This window comes from Panthera uncia (assembly GCF_023721935.1).
Source record: "Panthera uncia isolate 11264 chromosome B2 unlocalized genomic scaffold, Puncia_PCG_1.0 HiC_scaffold_24, whole genome shotgun sequence".
Lineage (NCBI taxonomy): Eukaryota > Metazoa > Chordata > Mammalia > Carnivora > Felidae > Panthera > Panthera uncia.
Window position 1 is genome coordinate 110,255,842 of NW_026057580.1, and position 18,819 is coordinate 110,274,660.

The window sequence follows — 18,819 nt, forward strand, 5'->3', positions numbered from 1 at the left end:
CCCCCCCCCCGCTTTAAACATCAAATTGAACAAATACTTCTGGAAGCTCCACTGCCTGCAGGGCATTGTGTTAAGAGGTTCAGACATAAATCACAGTCTCTGTATTAGGGTGGGTGAAGTCATCTTTCCTTTACACAGACTCTGGGGTGATCTGGGGTGGGTAGTGTTCATAGGACTGGACATGGTTTTTGATAATGTAGATAATGTAGAACAATTAATAATTGTTAAGAGTTTAAATTTTGGATATGTTTTCTACCACTTAGTTGAAACTTTAAAGAGATACCATTAACAATACATATAAACTACTTTAATATTTTTCCATGATAACCTCAGGTCTGATAGAAAGATATATTCTTCTCCCTTCTCTTTTATGTTATGATCTTAATGTCATGGGAAGATAATAATACAGAGTTTGTAGTAGTATGTTTAGAAAATACTTCTAGCCTAAGTGTATGATACTCTGTCTGTATGCATGAGGAGTCTTTAACACATGGCTTAAATTGTGCAAAAGTTAGTTTCAAATGACTTCCTCAGTGTCTAACTTCAGATAATTGTAACAAAAAAGAAAAGAAAATGGGTAATATCCCTGTCCCAGCCTAGTCACTTGTCACTAGTATAACTGGGACAGTATCCTTGGCCTGTCTTCTTCCCCTGTCCCTAGAATGGTGTGGGCCTCCCTGTGTTCTTACTGAGGCCTACAGCAGACCTACTCATTCTCTTCCAAGGGCTTCTCAGGCAAAGCAGACAGCTGTGAACACTTGATACTTGACTTCGCTTGGAATTTAGCAATGTGAACCTCTCTGCCTAGAAAGTTGTTCCCTAGATCGTACGGCTGTTACTTCAGAATGGTGTTGTCAGGTGATGCCTCCTTATGACCAGACTAATGTGTGGTGTTAACTACATGGATGGGCAGGAGGTACAATGCAGTAGATGTAAGAGTTTGGCTTTTGCAGTAACTGGGGAATCAAAATTTACAATTCAGTAGGAAAATGGCCTGTTTTTCTTATATATTCTTTTTTCATTTCCTTATTTATGAACTTGAATGTTGGTTCAAAGGCCTCAGTGTGAATTTTTAGAACGGTAGTATGACATCAGTCTTGTGGAGGCAAGACTAACATAATGTGTGTGAAGAAAGGAAACCTTAGACATTATAAAATGACTAATTTAGTGAATATGCTTTTTATGCCATTGTATTTTGGGGGGGTTATTGCTTTTTTATTTTTGATATTTTAATACTGGTCATTTTTTTTACCTTACCCTCCCTGCTTATTTAAAATAATCTTTTCTTCATTTTCTTGACTAGGATCCATTTTCTTAGCATTTTAGAATAAGTGACTGCCTGAAGGTAGATTTTATTTTTATTCTGAAGACCCAAGTTCTTATAGAAATTCTTCAGTGAAGTTAAAAACCACTTCACACCAAAGGAGAAAACCATGGCTAGAAGAACCCCCTGCACAGTTTGATTTCCCACTTAAATGGCCCTCAGTGCCTCTGTATCTATGAAAACTGTTGGCTCAGTCCCTGCTGGCTTTGGGGACAAAGCCCAGCTGGCCTTATGAAGGTGGCCCGAGTTGGGTGATTAATTGGAGATATTTTTATTTGAGGCCTTGAGCCATCTTCAGGTTTGCAGGAGACAATCTTACATTGTAATGGTATTTGAAAGGTGTATTCTTATTGTGCAGTACACATTTGAACTGTTTAAATTGGGAGAAACACTGTCGTTTGTCATCTAAATTGGAAAGTCAAGGGTATGTTTGATTCATAGTTTCTCCACTGCTTAGCATGGAGGCTAAGATGTAGGGCAGTTAGGTGTTTGTTCAGTGAATGAATAGATGGACAGATGTGTGGGTAAATGGATTTAGTTGTGTTTTATTTAAATGTTTATTTATTTTTGAGAGAGAGAGAGAAAGAGAGAGAGAGCGAGCAGAGGAGGGGCAGAGAGACAGAGGGAGACACAGAATCTGAAGCAGATTCCAGGCTCTGAACTGTTAGTGCCGAGCCCAGACTGAACTGTTAGGCCATGAACCGTGAGATCATGACCTGAGCCGAAGTCGACGTTTAACTGACTGAGCCACCCAGGCACCCCTAGTTGGGTTTTATTTAAAAAACATTTTATTTAAAAAGAAACAGCAACAGATACATTAAGTCTGAGAGAAAATAGCCACTTTGAATCCTTCGTGCTCCTAATTCTTTGGGTAAGTGACTAGGAGAGAAGTGGATTATCACATGGGGCCAGGTGTTGTAGACTCTAAGTGTAAAGTTCTCTTTTGGCCAGCAAAAGAGCTGATGCAGGATTAAAATGAGAGATGGGTAATATCCGGGAAAAAGACAAGAGCCCCTTGCCCTGTATTTATTCAGATCAGAAGGCTTGCAAACGTGATGGGCATGTACAAAGAGACAAACTAGGAACATTAACTGGGGGACGTGAGGGGGAAAAGGGGATTTTGAAGATATACAGCGTTTGGAATTTGGGTCAATATAAAACAAAATCCGGGCGCCGAGCAGATGGGTAGATGGTTGTTAACAGCAGACAGGAGGCACCGTGCCTGTTTATCTTTGCCAGCCTGGGGGATGAGACAGATAGGGGGAATAACCTCAGGGTTAATAAGCCACCTTTTCTTTTGTTAACCACCTCTGCTCTGGGCTGCTTTGCCTGCAGTGCAGTGGTCCATAGTCCAATCCACCAATTTACCTACCCTGGCTCTATTCTCCTATGAAAGCAGCTTTCTGCTATAGTACTAAATTTGGGGTGCTTTCACCCTGAATATCTAATCTTGTTGTTCCTATGTATTGGGCACCTTTGCGCCATTTCTATTTCAGGCCTTTGCCTCTCTCTCTATTTTTGGGGACTCATCTCCCTCCCCCCCCCATTTTGAGGTGCCTCCCTATTCTCGGGGTGTCTTTGCACCCCCCTATTCTTGGAGTGCCATCTGGTTTACCCAAACTCTGGTGTGAGCATTTTATGGCTTTGTATTTCTTTATGCCTTGTTAACCCATTGGTGTAAGCCCGGAGGATTCCTGAACTTATCCCGCACAGCCAGGTTGTGCTGCCTCAGCTTGGGAATGTTCTGGGAAGGATATTCAAAAAGGCAAAAGGAGAAAGAAACAGAATCTCCTTTGTTTCCATGCATTTTACTGGTATCTGAGAGAGGTAATTCAGACTTTGGGCTCCTAGATTGAAATCCCTGCCTTAATTTCCTTATGTATAGGACCAGCCTAAATACTGAGTTCTTTTTTCCCATCCTGGCTTTTATTCTTTCATCAGCCCAAAAGGATGACAGGGACAGGTGGCAACATTTCATAGGTAAACAGAGGAAGGCAGGGTGATGGAGTATATACCTTAGGGCCATTAGTCTTGTTGATGAACTAGTTTGAGAATCATCCTTTTTAGGAACAATGGGAGGGACATGTTCTCCGTCTATTTGATCTATAGTACATTTTGGACCATATTATCCTAGCCCTCAACTGTTGCTTTTACTGAATTACCCATTAACCTCAAACCTTTATTCTTGCTTTCTATTGGAAATAATTATAAATCCTGTTCTGCATTTGTGTGAGGTTGTTAAAGACACTATCCTTTCCATCATTTGATGGCTCTACTGTGGTACTTTAATGTTGACATTTTTTCAGAACTCAGTACTAGGGAAAGGTTGTCTTTCCTGGGTAACTAGACAATGTCTTCATTTCTAAGAATAAGCCATCCTCAGTCCCCTTTTGTCTTTATTGCAAGCATACTTAAGGCCAAGTTTTTTGTGCTTACTGTTAACATTTTTACTGTCTTTGTTTTCTTAACTGTTTCTCCTTTTTGAAAGTCTGTTTTATAAGTTGATAAGTAATCTTACTTATTTTGTATGTGCTTTTTATAAAGTGAATTAAATATTTTTCTGGAGAGAGTCATGTTTTTAATACATTCATTAAAACAAAGTACATATTCATTAGTCATTAAGTATGTTGAGTTTAAGCTTCTTTCCCTGCTAATTCTGGTCAGTTTTTCTTATTTCATCCTGGCCTTGCTGATTATTTCCAAATTTAGGTGTATAAATACTATTTTATTTAAGATATTAAGATTGTGGTGTAAGAAGTTGAAGGAAATAGAGCTAATCTGCTTCTTTCAAAAACCAAGCTTTTGATAAAACGATTATGAATCCCTTCTGAGAACCTGGGTGATATAAATCATTGCCTGAGCCCAAGAGTCATGTTCATTATCTCTAGCTATGATTATAGCCCTTAATGAAATGTGGTTTAAGGGAAGATTTGCATCATTACCCTTTTTTCCTGCTACCCAGTGTCTATTATTTGAGGTAACACTCTTTTCTGGGAAAAAATGTTGCTCTACTGATTGGATAGAAGCACAGTGGAGATTTAAATTCTGTGGTGTATTTTCTCATGCCATATATTTTCTCATGTTTTATTTGTATACCTACTCAACAGTACTCCGAATTTACTAAGTTTTCCCTGATGCTTTTCATTCTTGTTAGTGTTAGTGTAACCACACTTGTGGGAAGCAGACATGTAGAACTCACAGGACCCAGACAGACACCTTTATTGATGAACCCCATTTCATATCCACTATTTCTCAGTTTAGAATTCTTTGAACTATTTCATATACAGAATGTTATATTACATGAAAATCTATGGAGATACGCATCTGTAGGTGCTAAGATGTGGTAGTGTGATGGTGGGTCCTTGTTTAGCTTCCTTGAACTTTATTTTGCTAACTGGTAACTTTCCTACATATGGTTATTGTTACAGTAAAAGGAAATAATAATAAAAAATCTTGAATTCAGTAATAATTGAATCAGAATAATAAGTATTTCCAAGCCTTTGGTGATGGTCCATTTATTCCCCAATTTGTATAACCAAATTCCTGTGTGAAACAGCTCCTTGATGTAGAACGTGACGTGATTTCGCTTGTGCTCAGAATCTTCCCAGTAGCACAGCACAACTGGTAGCTTGTTTCCAATAATGGAATCTCTACTTCATCTCATTTCCTGTACATCCTTTCCACTGCCATATCTCCTCCTCTCCTCCTTTCCACTGCCCTATTTCCTACCTTTCTCCTGTCCTCTGCCCTATCTCCTACTTGAATTTGATTTAACTTTGGATCTGTGTGCTTGTCATGATTTTTTTTTTTTTTTTGGTAAGTTCTGTATATTAGATATAGTACTATATTCCTGAAGTATCTTTTTAAATCAGTGGTACATACAAGCGTTGTGTTCTTTATCATCCAGTCATCCTTCAGAACTACTTTCCTAAATTCAGGTTGGTCTCTTTATTATTAGGAAATAAACTTATGCCTCTTGTCCTCTGCCCGTCCAGGTCTTTCCTTGTCACACTCAGGGTTGGCATCCTTTCTAGCCAATCCTAGCTTTGCTCTCCTGTTGGCTTCTTGTGTTTCCCCCATGCTAGGCATCTCCTACTTTGACTGCTTACCTGGTTTCAGCTCTTGCTCACTTTGGGGATGATTTCTTTAAAAAAAAATTTTTTTTTCAATGTTTATTTATTTCTGAGACAGAGAGAGACAGAGCATGAGTGGGGGAGGGGCAGAGAGAGAGGGAGACACAGAATCGGAAGCAGGCTCCGGGCTCCGAGCTGTTAGCACAGAGCCCGATGTGGGTCTTGAACTCACAGACCGCAAGATCATGACCTGAGCCGAAGCCGGACACTCAACCCGCTGAGCCACCCAGGCACCCCAATGATGATTTCTAAACGTACATCTGAATATGTAGGTGATACACTATGCCCCCCCTCCTCCCCCTCCTGGAAATAAGGCTGACTGGATATTCTGGAAAATTTTCTGGCTGTAAACACTTCCAGTAGAAATATTGGAGAAGATAAAATAATCACCCTTTTGGGGCACCTGGGTGGCTCTGTCAGTTAAGGGTCCGACTCTTGATTTTGACTTGGTCATGATCTCACAGTTCCTGGGATTGAGTCCTGCATTGAGCTGTGTGCTCACAGTGCTGAGGTTGCTTGGGATTCACTCTATTCCGCTCTCTCTGCCGCTCCCCCGCTCATGACCCCCTCTCTCAAGATAAGTAAATAAACTTTAAAAAATAAACACTCTTGGGGTGCCTGGGCAGCTCAGTCAGTCAAGCGTCCAACTTCGGCTCAGGTCATGATCTTAACGGTTTGTGAGTTTGAGTCCTGCGTAGGGCTGTGTGCTGACAGCTCAGAGCCTGGAGCCTGTTTCGGATTCTGTGGCTTCCCTTCTCTATCTGCCCCTCTCTGGCTTGAGCTGTCTCTCTCTCAAAAATAAATAAACATTAAAAAAAAAACAAACCACTCTTTTATAATCTTTATTACAAGACAGTGAGAAACTCACAAGTGGGGAAGAAGATGAGGAGGAGTGAGCATTACTGAGAGAAAAAGGAAGAGTAGGAAGGGACACCCAGGGGAGCTCTGCTGATACCAAGCACCTAGAGTTCAGGGATATGGAGTTTCATTGGAACCTCTTTGAAGGGCTGGGCTGGGGGTGGGGAGAGAACACCCATTAGCAAAAGGAGGAGGCTTCTTCTTGAAAAAAAAAAAAGTCTTTTTTGAATATATTAGGTTTAGGATTTGAATTTGTGTTACCTATGTGGTCTGGAAAACCCCAGGCTGAGAAACTCCTCTCAATGCTTCTGGGTTGGAAATACCCAAGGGCTTGGTAGAAGTAAACATGAATCGCCTCTGGAAGAATGACACCTTCAAACCATTGATTCAGAGCTCTGGAATATGAGCAAACAACAAAACATTACTAAACATATAAGGAAATGAGCCACCATGAATGAGAGTCACCTTAAAGTTGGCTGCGATGTGCCATTTGTTCCATCCATTCATTCCTCAAATTTTTACCCATCACTCATTATATACCAGGTACTATTCTCAGTGCTGATGTTATGACAGCAAAATATTTCCCATGGGGAATGGGAATCCGGCTCTTGACTGGAGGATTTGATACATTTGGCCCAGGGCCCTGCCCACTTGAAGGCTCTGGGTCAAACCATTGATTTATGTTAGTTCCTTTATTTTACAAATGGAAAAACTGAGATCACAGTGGTCAAGTAATTTGCCCAAGACATAAACCTCAGTTTCCTTGTCTGTAGAATGGGGATAATACCTATCCCACAGGGGAGCTGTGATGATAATGGTTTGACTAGCATATCATCTACCACAAATGGGCCTGTTCTTCCTTCTCCATCATCCTGACAGTCACAGGTGGTACAGAGACTCAGTCTTTCTGATTTTCAGCTCTGGTGCTTTTTTCTGCTGATGATTTGACTCCATAAGATCTTTGATTGTCCAAGCCCATACAAAGTCTCACATTTTCACTGTTAATTGTTCTGTGATCATTTCATGTACTAGCTTTGCTTCCATAGCTAGATTGTGAACTGTTGAAGAAGTTCAGGTACCAGATTTTGTGTTTTTATATTAACTTTACATTATCTAGTCTTTTGTTGGTCACTTGGTAGGTGTTTTATAGTATTCATTTATTGTGGCCTGATTAAGCACATAATGCCATTGTTATGAGGAAATAAAAATATTTCTGCCCAGAAAAGTCATTATGGTCCTTATGTGAGAGTTTTGGCAAAGTAAAAAAGAAATGCTTTTGCTGGCTGTTTATGAGGCAGACATCTGTATTCCGCTGCTTCTGTCCCTGATTGCTGAGATGATTCTCACCTGGTTTTCTGCTTTTTTTCTTTACAGTCCATGGCTGCTCATTCATTCAGTGCCAAGCATGTTTACAGGTTCTACTCACCAAGCTGGCGCTCTGTCTATGTGCTGGCAATTATTAATACCCCCACAACCACTTCTGTAGCCCCAAGCACATGTTTGCAACTGGAAATGTGTACATTTGTATGGGTACTGGGTCATCAGTTAGCTCTGGTCCCCTGCCTTCTGCCTTGGTGCAAGGCCTTGAAGAACAGTCCGGCGTGCTTGGTGTGTCCGCCCTGTCCATCTGTGGGCCAAGGGTCAGGCACTTCTGCTTACCATTTGAACCAGGAAGGAATCACTTGGAAGTTCTCCCTCCCATAGAACCCATCTGAGGCTGGGCCAGAGCCAGGACTCTCTGTTCTCTGTGCAGTTACTGGCTGCATTTCAGCTACCCATTTGAGCTCTTTCTATATGAAAAACATGAAAGTGCCAGGGGATTGTTTTTTTGAAAGCAAAAAAAGATGGCAGCAGATGTGAGAACAGATTTACTCATCATGATGTAAATTGGTGCTTTGTTTTCATTTTAGTTGAACAATAAATAGGTATTCATGAAAATATTTGGCTGTAAAAAATTAAGAAAAATAACAAATTGTTATTATCTATTATAATCCAATTCAGTTTCTTTGGAAAGAACTTCAAGTTGTAAGTTTAAAAATTTACTGACATTTATGTTAGTATTGCATTAAGCCTATTAGTAAGTTTAAAGTAAAAATCCAAAAGACATAATAAAATTCAGATTTACTGTAATCATTGGTACCTGGTTTGTACAGATATAATAGTTTCCAGGAATATGGAATGTGGTAGTGGAACTAATGTACAATTGTTTTGCCACATCCTTTATTTTTTCTCTGGCAGTTATTTTTGTTTCTTCTTTTTTACAAAGGAAACTTTATATTTTGCGTTTCTTCTATAGCTGTGACCAAGAGGCTGATTTCTCCACTACATCTAAACTTGCTTATTCTTGATAATGTGCTGGACCATAACTGCTTTGAATGCCCTGCATTGATATGCATCTGTGAAAAGATCCTGTATTACTGGAATTCCTAGTAAACTTCAGTGCGATGATATCACCTGAATGCTACTAAAGGGACATTGGTAGGAGGTTAGGGATATTTTTAGCTGCTTTGAAGTTTATATTATAATGGTATTAGTATTTTAAGACAAGTTTTATTTAGTATATAATTATATTTTATGCATTTACAGTCATTCAAGGCTATATACAGTGTTTTAGATGACCAAGAGCCCCCAAATTTTCAGCTTTTTTAATGGAAAGATTTCCAAAATAAGCAGTGCTCTTTAATCAGAGGATAGTGAATATAATAGAACCTGTGATTTACCAGTTGGGGCCTTCACTTTATTCTTTTGTGAGGACACAGAGTGCTGCTCTTGGAAGGGTTTGCACATTGGGCTTCTTCCTACATTTAATCTCCATTCCATTAACAAATATTGAGTTCTTGTTTAGGTCTGGAGATTCAGTGAGGAGGCCTATTTCCTTCTCTCAGGAGGTTCATTGTATAATAGGAAAGATAGACCAGGAAGGCAGGCTGGAGGTATACAGGTTTGGGATCCAGACAAATTTGGATTCAAACTACAGGGTGAATGAAGTGTATTAAATTCTGTGTAGCATTTGTGTGACTACAGGTTTGCGTGTTTGAGTCTGTTTATCTTTGCCTATGGCAGTGGAAAGACTTCCTGTAGTTTACTGGCCTATAAAAGAAAACACGATTTATAACATCATTCGGAAAGCATATTTATTGCTATATAGGATCATTTGTTCCTGGGGAAAACATTTTTAACACCACATACAAATAAAAACACTTTTATTCAATTAAACATACATTTGTTGAATACTTAATATATGCACTTTAGTAAAAGGCATCTTGACAAATAGGCATCTAAAAGTCCTTACCCTTAAGTAATGCCTGTGCCAGTGGGGAATATAGGGGCTCAGATACCTACTGAGTGGTGGAGAACTGAGTGAACAACTTAAGAAAAACGGAAAAGTACACTGTGAAGATTAAAGAAGAGAAGTCCGCACCCAGTAGGGAGAGGCTGGCAAGGATGTATGGAGTGGGTAGTTTTGAAGATGCATCAGGAGAGGTGGCTACAGTTGGGACTTGGGATGGGCTTTGTAATCAACAGGGATACGCTTGGGGCTTGGTGTACAAATAGAAGGTGTACTTTGAAAGGAATATGATTTTTAGAGGTCAGAGGTAGAAGACAGGCTCAACAGATACATGTGGGGTCACTCTGTGAAGAGCCCTAAATGACAGGCTCAGGAAGGTGTCCTTAGGCAGTGAATGAGGTCAAGTGACTGCGATGAATGTTACTCCTGCGATGAACCCTGTTTGGTCACGATTTTCTTTATATGCTATTCGATTTATTAATACTCTGTTTAGGATTTTTGTATCTTACTCATGAGTGATACTGCCTTTAATTTTGCATTCTTGCAGTCTCCATATTTGGTTTGGTGTCAATAGTACCCTCATAGAATTAGCTGTGGGTGTTTTACGGAGTTTCTGTAATACTGCTGTGGTCTGTTCCTTGAAAGTTGGTAGAACTTATCTGTAAAATACCTGGTCCTGGTGTTTTCTTTGTGGGCTGATTTTAAACTACTGAGTCATCTTCTTTCAATGGTTATGGCACAGTTTAGACTTTATCTGTCTTCTTGAGTTAGTTTTGTTAAATTATGTTGCCTAGGAATTTGTTTCATATGTTATCAATTTTTTTTTTAGTGTTAAATTATTCATGGTATCCTTTGATCTCCTTAATCTTCACTATATCTACAGTTATACCCCTTTTCCAATTCCAGTATTCTTCTCTTCATTTATCTTGTCAAAGGTTTGTGTCTTTGATTATTTTTCTTTGAAGAGTCAACATTTGGCTTGGTTTAGCCTCTCTAATGTTACTTTTTCTATTTTATGAGTTTCTGTTTTTATCTTTATCATCTCTTTACCGTCTTTTGGTTTATGCTGTAGTTTTTAATCGAACATTTAGCTCCTTAATTTACGACATTTCTTTTTTTTTTTCTATTATAAGCATTTAAAGAAATAAATTACCCACAAAGTATCCTTTTCTTTTTGTTTGTTTGTTTATTTATTTAGAGGAAGAGTGTGCGCGTGAGCGGGGCAGGGGCAGGGACAGAGGAGAGGGAGAGAATCCCAAGCAGGCTCCACACTTGTCTCAGCACAGAGCCCAATGTGAGGCTCGATCTCCTGAACCATGAGATCCTGACCTGGGTTGAAATCAAGAGTCAGATGCTTAACTGACTGAGCTACCCAAGCTACCCTGACAAAGTATGCTTTTTCTACAGCAGGCATGTTTTGGTGTATAGTATTTTAATTAATATTCAGTATTTTAAACTTTTCATTACAATTTTTTCTCTGTTTCATAAATTATTTAATTTTTTAAATGTTTATTTTTGAGAGAGAGAGAGAGAGAGAGACAGAGCGCAAGCAGGGGAGAGGCAGAGAGAGAGGGAGACAGAGAATCTGAAGCAGGCTCCAGGCTCTGAGCTGTCAGCACAGAGCCCAACGCAGGGCTTGAACCCACAAGCTGTGAGATCATGACCTGAGCCAAAGTTGGACGCTTAACCGACTGACCTACCCAGGCACCCCAGGTTTCATAAGTTACTTAGAAATGTGTTTAAGTTTGTTTAAAAATTTCCAAAATATAGTTTTATAATTTAGATTTTTGTAATTGCTTTTAACTTAATTTTAAGTCATATAATAAGTCTCTATGACACTTATTCTTTGAAATATGTTGAGACTGACTTTACATGGTAAATTTTTGTTAACATTTTTGTACGCTTGAAAAGAATGTGCATCCTCTGAATTGGATACAAGATTCTATATTTGCTCATTTTGACCAAGTTTGTTCATTGTGATGTTCACATCTTCTAAATGTTTACTTTTTTTTTCATCCAGAGAGTGGATGAAATCCCCTACTTTGATGGTGGATTACTCATTTCTCCCCATCAGTTTTTGCTTTGTGTATTTCAAAGTTATTTCATTAGGTATTTATTAGGTTAGAGTTGTGGTATATTTCAGGTGAGTAGGACTGTTTATCACTACGTCACTGGCTCACTTCTTTATTCTCTATTAACTACTTTTGCCTTAAAATGTATGTATATTTTTCAGTATTAATATAGCTACCTCAGTTTTCTTTTGGCTTTTGTATAACATGGTGTATATTCTTTTTAAAATCCTTTTGTTTTCATTCTTAACATGATCTTAGGTTTTAGGTGTCTTTGTGAGAGCATGTACGTACAGTTGACCCTTGAACAACACTGTTTTGAAGTGCATGGATCCACTTATATGTAGATTTTTTTCAATAAATACAGTGCAGCACTGTAAATGTATTTTCTCTTACAATTTTCTTAATAGCATTTTCTTTTCTCTAGTTTACTTAAAAAAATGTTTATTTATTTTGAAAGAGAGAGCATGAGCAGGGGAGGGGCAGAAAGAGAGGGAGAGAGAGAATCCCAAGCAAGCTCTGGGCTGTCAATGAAGAGCCCATTGCAGGGCTTGAACCCACAAACCATGAAATCATGACCTGAGCCAAACTCAAGAATCAGACACTTAACCTCCTGAGCTACCCCAGTGCCTGCTCTAGCTTACTTTATTGTAAGAATACAGTATATGATATATATATAACATACAAACTGTGTGTTAATTGTTTATGTTACTGGTAAGGCTTCTGCTTAACAGGCTATTAATAGTTAAGTTTTTGGGGGAGTCAAAAGTTATATGTGGATTTTTAACTGCATTGGGGGTTTACTAAAATTTTTTTCTTTGTGTAATCTGATACACTTTACCTGTCAGATTTTTAAATCATTGATAACATTTTCTATTTCCTCCTCTAAATAGACACAGGTTAGTGGTTAAACACATGGGGTGGATGCTGGTAGCCTGGTTTGATTCCCAGCTCTGGGCCTACCAGATAAGTAATGCTGGGCAAAACACTTCCCTTTCCTGTGTCTCGGTTTCCTCACGTATAAGTGTAGACAATAAAAGGACTTTGTCATAAGGCTAGGATTTAAAAAGAAAATGTTTTTTAATGTTTTTATTTTTGAGAGAGACAGAGCATGAGCAGGAGAGGGGCAGAGAGAAGGAGACACAGAATCTGAAAAAGGCTCCAGGCTCTGAGCTGTCAGCACAAAGCCTGACAAAGGGCTTAAAGCCATGAACTGGGAGATAATGACCTGAGCTGAAATGGGACGCTTAACTGGGCTACCCAGGCACCCCTATATGAGGCTGGGGCTTTTAAATGAGAAATATAGTGCCTGTAAAGCATTTAGAACTATACCTAGCAAGGTCACCTGGTTGGCTCAGTTGGTTGAACGTCTGACTTGATTTTGGCTCAGGTCATGAACCTAGTGTTGTGGGATGGAGCCCCGCATCAGGCTTGGCGCTGGGTGTGGAGCCTGCTTAAGATTTTCTCTGTCTCCCTCCCTTCCTCTGCCCTTCTCCACTGCTTGAGTGTATGCTGTCTGTCTCTCTGTCTCTGTCTCTCTCTCTCTCTCTCTCTCTCTCCCTCTCCCTCTCTCTCTCCCTCTCTCTCTCTCCCTCTCCCTCTCCCTCTCTCTCCCCCTCTCTCTCTCTCAAAAAAGAAAAAAAGAATTATACCTAGCAGTTAACAAGTACTGTATAAGTGTTTGCTATTATTGTTGTTTTTTTTTGAAAAGACAGTTTAATTTTACCTGTATGTTTAACTTTTTGTTTTCATTGTTTCTTCTTCTGAGACCTTCCTTCTGGGTCATTTTCCTTTTACCTGAACAATATCCTTTGGAAGTTATTTTGTGAGGTCAGTTGTTTTAAAATTTAGCTTTTGTTCTTTTTAAAATGTCCTATTATTCAACAGTAATTTTTTTTTTTTGCAGTTTTATACATTTATTTGACAATCAGCAATTCTCTCAATATTAATTCTTAAAAGACAGTTCTTCCAGGTATGTAATTCTTTGTTATATGTCTGGCATCTAATTCTGTATTTTTCTCCCAGTACTTTGAAGATTTAGTTCATTGATTTCTGATGCCGTTGTTGCTATGGGATGTCTGCTGTCAGTCTGATTGTCATTCTTTTGGAAGTACCGGTCTTATTTTTGGCTGCTTTTCAACTCCTCTCTCTGTGTTTTACTAAAATGTGTGCAGATGTGGATTTCTTTTTTATTTATCCTGATTGGTGTATATTGTGCTTCTTGTATCTGTGGACCTTTTATCAGTTCTGGCAGATTCTGTCATTATGTCTTTAGATCTTTTCCATTTTCTCTTTTCTGTCTTTTTGGAATTCCAGTTAGATTGGTCCTCTTCCATCTATCCTCTGTTTCTCTTAATTTCTCCTTTATATTTCCTGCTACAAAAGATTTCACAGAATTCTTGAGCTATTAGATCTAGTTCATTAATTCTTTCTTTTGGCTGATATTGCACTCATAAATTGTATTCAGTTTTAGTGATTAGTTTTCCCTTGCTGAAAGTTTTATTTGGTTTTCTCTGGTCATTTTAGATCTTATCTTATTGCTTGCTTTTTCATTCCTTTAAGCATTTCAGGTATTTTATTTCTTCCTTCCCAATCTGTATACTGTTTATTTCCTTTTCTTGTCTTATTGCATTAGCTGGGACTTCCCGTACAATGTTGAAAAGCAGTGGTGAGAGAGGAAATCCTTGCTTTGTTCTTCACCTTATTGGGAAAGCTTTGAGCTTCTCACCATTAAGTAGCTGAATGTCTTTTGTAGATATTCTTTATCAAGTTGAGGAAGTTCCCCTCTATTCCTAGTTTACTGACAGTTTTTATCATGAATGGGTGTTGGATTTTGTCAAATGATTTTTTTTACATTTATTGATATGACCATGTAATTTTTATTTAGCCTGTTGATGTGGTTGATTACAATAGTTGGTTTTTGAATGCTGTACCAGCTTTGTGTACTTAGGATAAATTTCACAGCTGTATTTAATTCTCTACATATTATTTGATTCAGTTTACTAATATTTCTTGAGGATTTTTATATCTATTCCATGAGAGATACTGGTCTCTAGTTTTATTTTTTTGTAATGTCTTTGTCTGGTTTTGGTATTAGGACAATTCTGGCCTCATGGAATGAGTTAGGAAGTATTCTCTTTGCTTTTATCTTTTGATGAAAGAGATTATAGAGAATTGGTCTAATTTCTTTAAAATATTTTTAAAGAAATATTTATTTTTGAGAAAGAGAGAGACAGAGTGCAAGCAGGGGGAGTGGCAGAGAGTGAGGGAGACACAGAGTCCGAAGCAGGTTCCAGGCTCTTAGTTGTCAGCACAGAGCCCGACACGGGTCTCAAACTCATGAACTGCGAGATCATGGCCTGAGACAAAGTCGAACACTTAACTGACTGAGCCACCCAGGTGCCCCTAGATTATAGAGAATTGGTATAATTTATTATTCAAATGTTTGGTAGAACTCACCAGTGAATCCACCTGGGCTAGTGCTTTCTGTTTTGCAGTGTTCTTAATTATTGATTCCATGTCTTTAATAGGTATAGGACTAGTCAGATTGTTCGTTCTTCCTGTGTACATTTTCACAGGTTATGTCATTCTAGGAATTGGTTTATTTCATCTAGATTATGAAATAGTATTCCTTGATTACCCTTTTTAATGTCTGTCCATGGGATCTGTAGTGATGTCCCCTCGTATATTTCTAATTTTAGTAATTTGTGTCCTTTTCCTTTTTTTATTAGCCTGGTTAGAGGCATTCAATTTTATTGATCTTTTCAAAAACCAGTTTGTGGTTTTGTTGATTTCTCTCTATTGTTAACTATTTTTGGTTTCATTGATTTGTGCTCTAATTCTTATTATTTCTTTTCTTCTGCTTACTGTAGATTTAATTTCTTTGTCTTTTTCTAGTTTCCTAAGGTAGAAGCTTAGATGGTTGATTTTAGATCTTTCATCATTTACTAATATATGCATTTAAAATTGTAAATTTCCCTCTAAGCATTGTTTTCACTGCATTTCACAAATTTTAAGTTGTATTTTCATTTTCATTTAGTTCAAAATGTTTTCAGTTTCTCTTGAGATTTCTTCTATGACCCATGTGTCGCTAGAAATGTATTGTTCAATCTCCAAGTATTTGGGAATTTTCCAGCTCTCTTTCTGTTACTGATATTTAGTTTAATTTAATTGTAAAGCAGAAATTGTATGATTTCTCTTCTTTTAAATTTGTTGTGGTGTGTTCCATGGCTCTGAATGTGGTGTATTTCAGTGAGTGTTCCATGTGAACTTGAGAAAAATGTGTATTCTGGTGTTGTTGGATGAAATAATCTATAGATGTTCATTGTATCTAGTTGATTGATGATGGTGTTGAATACCAACTGTATCCTTACTGATTTTCTGCCTACTGGATCTGTCCATTTCTTTTTTATTTAAAAAAATTTTTTTTTAACTTTTACTTATTTTTGAGAGACAGAGTGCAAGTGGGTGAGGGGCAGAGACAGAAGGAGACACAGAATTGGAAGCAGGCTCCAGGCTCTGAGCTGTCAGCACAGAGCCTGACACGGGGCTCGAACTCACGGACTGTGAGATCATGACCTGAGCCAATGTCAGATGCTTAACTGACTGAGCCACCCAGGTGTCCCAGATCTGTCCATTCCTGATAGAGGGTTGTTGAAGTCTCTGATATAATAGTGGCTTAATCTGTTTCTCCTTGCAGTGTTTCATTTTTGCTTTATGTAATTTGATGCTCTGTGGTTAGATACATACATATTAAGGATTATTATGTCTTTTTGGGGGAATTGAGTCTATAATTACATAATGCCCTTATTTAATGTCCTGATACCTTTGATTGTTTTGAAGTTTGCTCTGTTTGATATTAATATAGGTACTCCCCACTTTTTATTAGTATTGGCATGGTATATCTTTCTCTAATCATTTACTTTTTTTCTTTTTTTAAGTTTATTTGGTTTCAGAGAGAGAGAAAGAATGCATGCCTGAGGAGGAGGGGGGACAGAGAGAGAGGAGAAAGAATCCCACGTAGGCTCCACGCTGACAGAGGGGCTCAGTCTCACAAACTGTGAAATCATGACCTGAGCCAAAATCAGGAGTCAGGCACTTGAGCCACTCAGGTGTCCCTGTATCCATTTACATTCATTCATTCATTCATTCATTCATTCATTGTTTAGAGAAAGAGAGGGTGCAGGTGAGGGGCAGAGAGAGAGAGGAGAGAGAGAGAGAGAGAGAATCCCATGAAGGGCAGGAGAGAGAGAGAGAGGGAGAGAAGAAGGGCTCACCTGAAGCGGGGCTCGAGCTCACCCAGTATGGGACTCGAACTCATGAACTGTGAGATCATGACCTGAGCCAAAGTCAGATGGTTAACAACTGAGCCACCCAGGCGCCCTATCCATTTACTTTTAATCTGTAAGTGTCTAATATATTTAAAATGGGTTTCTTGTAGACAACATATAGTTGGGTCTTGTTTGATCCACTCTGACAGTCTGTGTCTTTTAATTGGTGCATGTAGAACACTGACTCACAGTGATTTTTGATATAGTTGGATTAACATCCACCATATTTCTTACTGTTTTCTGTTTGTTGCTCTTGTCCTTTGATCCTGTTTTTTTTTTTGGTCTTCTCTTTTTCTGCCTTTTGTGGTTTAATTGAACATTTTATATGATTTCTTTTTTTCTTTCCTTTTAGCATATCTTTTATACTTATTTTTTATTTTAGTAGGTTGCCCTAGAGTTTGCTATGTATATTTATAACTAATCCCAAGTTCACTTTCAGATAACATTTATACTACTTCATGGGTAGTTTTAATACTTTGTAATAACAGAATATCCTAATTCCTCCCTTCTGTTCCTTGTGGCACTGCTGTCATTCATATCACTTATAAATAAGCGTACATAAGCATGTATATATGTATATATATTCACACACTCGTAATTGAATATATTTTTGGTATTATTATGAACACATTTATCTGTTAGATAATTAAAAATGAGACCTTTACTTCTTCTTTGATTCTCTTTCTTTATATCGGTCTGAAGTTTTGACTTATATCATTTTCCTTTTCTCTGAAGAACTTCTTTTAACGTTTCTTCTAGGGTATGCCTACTGGTGACTGATTTCCTCAATTTCGTTTGAGAAAGTCTTTGTCTTTCACTTTTGGAGGGTAAGTTTACAGGGTACAGAATTCTAGGTTGGTGGGTTTTTCTTAGCACTTTAACATTTCATTTCATTCTCTTCTTGCTTGCATGGTTTCTGAGGAGGAGTTGGGCATAATTTTTATCTCTGTTTCTCTATAGGTGAGGAGTTTTTTCCCTCTGGTTTCTGTTAGGATTTTTTTCCTTTATGTTTGATTTTATGTAGTTTGAAAGTGATACCTAGGTATGGCTTAGGGCATTTTCCCTGCTTGGTGTTCTCTGAGCTTCCTGAATCTGTGCTTTGGTGTCTGACATTAATTTAGCATATAATGCAGGCTTTATAGTTTCAGGTGTTCCTTCTGTTCCTGTTACCTGTATGTTATACCTTTTGTAGCTGCCCCACTGTTATTGGATATGTTGCTGTTTTTTCAGTCTTTTTTCTCTTTGCTTTTCAGTTTTGGTGATTTATGTTGAGATATCCTCAAGCAGGGGTGCCTGGTTGGCTCATTTGGTTGAGTGTACAACTCTTTTTTTTTTTTTAATATTTAATCTTCTATTTATTTTTGAGAGAGAGAGAGTGTGAGCAGGGGAGTAACAGAGAGAGAGAGAGACATAGAATCTGAAGCAGGCTCCAGGCTCTGAGCTGTCAGCACAGAGCCTGACACGGGGCTCAAACCCAAGAACCATGAGATCGTGACTTGAGCCAAAGTTGGACGCTTAACCAGCTGAACCACCCTGGTGCCCCAAGTGTAAAACTGTGGATGTCGGTTCAGGTCATGATCCCAGGGTTGTGGGATTGAGCTCCACATTGAGCTCCGTGCTGAGCATGGAGCCTACTTAAGATTCTCTCTCTCTCCCTCTGCTCCTCTCCCCTGCTCACACTCTCTCTCTATTAAAAAAAAAAAAAAAAAAAGGAGAGATAGAGACTCAAGCAATGAGATTCTTTCTTCTGCTGTGTCCAGTCTACTAATAAGCCCATCAAAGACATTCTTCATTTCTGTTACACTATTTTTGGTCT

The 18,819-nt window shown here is 38.4% G+C and overlaps 1 protein-coding gene across 6 annotated transcripts in view; it reads left to right on the plus strand.

The window, feature by feature from the left end:
* The window catches only part of TULP4 (TUB like protein 4), a 230,741-nt gene that overhangs the window by 22,539 nt on the left and 189,383 nt on the right, over positions 1-18,819 (plus strand). For 2 of the 6 annotated variants that reach the window (XM_049654508.1, XM_049654509.1), the window contains exon 1: positions 17,556-17,830. The exons of 3 other annotated variants lie outside the window; for them this stretch is intronic. The gene's annotated coding sequence lies outside the window, so the exon portion shown is untranslated. Of the gene's footprint in view, positions 1-17,554; positions 17,831-18,819 lie in introns of those variants that run through there. One more of the 6 variants, XR_007462886.1, reaches the window with a different exon arrangement.